This window comes from Hemiscyllium ocellatum, unplaced genomic scaffold, assembly GCF_020745735.1.
Source record: "Hemiscyllium ocellatum isolate sHemOce1 unplaced genomic scaffold, sHemOce1.pat.X.cur. scaffold_3365_pat_ctg1, whole genome shotgun sequence".
Classification (NCBI taxonomy): domain Eukaryota; kingdom Metazoa; phylum Chordata; class Chondrichthyes; order Orectolobiformes; family Hemiscylliidae; genus Hemiscyllium; species Hemiscyllium ocellatum.
The window spans coordinates 2,501-5,000 of NW_026868394.1; the positions used below are offsets into that span (position 1 = coordinate 2,501).

Below are 2,500 nucleotides of genomic sequence, written 5' to 3' on the forward strand. Positions count from 1 at the left end.
CTTCTAGCATCATTGTCAGCACCTCCGGTCTGGTACAACTGGTATATTTTTCTCAACCAGGAAACCTTTAATTTCTTGTAGTACGATTAGTGACCGATATTCCTCAATGGTTTCCTATTGCTTTCTTCCCTGAATTGGAAAGAAGCTCTTATGATGGGGTCGGTTGAGCGCTCAAGAGATTCACGCTTTCTATTATAGCGGATGGAATTTGAACCTCGAGCTTGGGTATTGCCAGACCTCCGTCTCTATTCCTTGAGTACAGTAAGCCGTCCGTTACATGTTGTGGCAAGTGTAGGAATTCTTTTACCGCGTTTCGAATGATCTGGTCTAGCTTTACCAATGTATTTTGTGACGCTTCTGTCAGTATCAGATGGAAGTATAACCTTGGAATGACATGCACTTTGAGCAGTTCCAATCTCTGAGTTGGCTTGAGTGCTGCCGACCTCAGGCCTTCAACCCAGGCTTTCAGCTTTTTCCTCCCATTCGCTTTCTTTCACGCCTGCCCATGGGTCTATCCGGGCTCCCAGGTACTTCTCAGTGTCTCCTGGTGGGATGTATTTGATGGCTTCGTTTCTGATCTTCCATTTCGCTACGTGATTATATATGAAGGTCTTCCTTTTGCATGTGAAGTGGAAGCCTTTTGTTTTATTGACATTAACGTCTAGGCCTGTCTTATCACAGTAGGATTGGAGGATTTTCAAGTTCTCTTGCATCCCGGCGTGAGAGTTGCTCAGCAGTGCAATGTCATCCGCAAAGGCCAATGCGGTACAGTTAAACATCCTGTCCCCGTACGGCATTGTAATGCCCTGGCCTGTCTGCTCCAGGGTACTGATCAGAGGGTCTATTGCGATGTTAAATAACAAAGGTGAAAGCGGATCGCCCTGTTTAACGCCTCGCTCGATCTTAATCTGTTCCGTGGGTTTGCCTTTGCCCTCAATCACCGTGGTGTTATTAGTGTAGAGGTCGCGGATCAAATCCACGAAGGCATTCGGTAATTTCATCCTTTTTAGTGAGCTGATCAGCAATTTGTGGCCGACAGAGTCGAACGCTTTGGCCAGATCGACAAAGACAATGGCCAGCTCCTTTCTGTTCTTTTTCGATCCTTTAATGATATTCTGGAGGATGGCAATATTTTCGTTACACCCGGTGTGGCTGCCAGGAAACCTTTCTGTCTTGGTTTGATTTGCACAGCCTTGCTCAACCTCTTTGCCAGGATCTGGGTGAACAGACGGAGGAGCATTGGCCCGATTGTAATGGGCGCCAGTTGTCGAGGTTTTTAAGTCGATCTGGATCCTCACACTTGGGGATTAGTACCGTCCGGCTCTTTTTCATCGTCTCTGGGACCGCTTTGGTTTTTAACCATAGGTTGAAGAGGCGAGGTATACGTGAGGCATCTGCCTCTTGAATGGCTTCTAGGTCTTTCAGCTTTTTGCCATCGGGCCCTGGTGCACTGTGTTTGTATATTCCACTCAGGGCTTCCTCTACCTCTTCTTCCCTTATCGGTCCCAGCAATACGGTTTCATCAACAGGTCCAGCATAGCCGGCAAATTTCCTTAAGTCCGCCTTATTATTAGGCACGGACAATTTCTCACGAAACTTTTTCTCAAGTTCTCTCGTGAGATGGGGCACTTAGATGTATCAGGTGCACCCATTATTTTTCTGGCTAGCTGGCGCCTGTAGGTTTGGTATAGCTTTTGGGTGTCTTTAAACACCGCTTTTTTGGTGGCAAACCGTTTCCTCGCACCATTGTTGTTAACCTTCTTTTCGGCCTTTCTTTTGCACTCTTTTTGCCTTCTGCGGGAGTGTCCCCCAGCATGTCCACCGTTTATTTCGTCTGTAATACAGTCTACCAGCCCTCGAGCTGAGCCATACAGAGTGGATCATTGGCTTTTTTCAACAATTCCCGGCCTGTCTGATTTGTTCATCAACTTCCCTGTGTTTCGGAAGTTTGGCCGGAATTTTATATGGAAATTGTTGCTCAACTGGAATATCCGTGCCATTCTCTTCCTCTTGTATGGGCTCTTGCTCCTCTCTTTCTACCGTCTGAGGGCTTGTCGGGGCAGCGGCTTTGGCTAGCCGCTTTTGCTGGAGCAACCTGCGTTGTCTGAGATCTGCTTAGAAGTCTTCGATGTTAGGACTTCGCAATCTCGACATTGATAAACCTTGCGCCCGCTAGGTTTATTTCTAATTGTTCCAAGAGGGTTTCCTCCTCCTCGGACCACACCCCTTTCCTTCTCTTTGCGGAAGGCTTATTAGCATCGATGCGTTTATTATTCCTTAATTGGGGGTGCATATGTCTTTCGTGTTGACTCAGACCGGTTTTGGTCGTGAAGTTGGCCTCACATACTTCACATTGAAATTCTCCCATCACCGTCTGGACTGCACCTTGCATTTGGAATAATGACAGGCAATAGAGTGGAATTCACCTGTTTTGTGCATCGCGAACACTGGGTTCGAATGATCTTTGTTTGATGCGTACGCCTTAGATGTTGAGCAAAGA

General features: G+C 47.0%; 1 pseudogene; it reads right to left on the bottom strand.

The window, feature by feature from the left end:
• LOC132813143 (28S ribosomal RNA) overlaps positions 1–2,500 on the bottom strand; it is an 8,200-nt pseudogene that overhangs the window by 2,289 nt on the left and 3,411 nt on the right.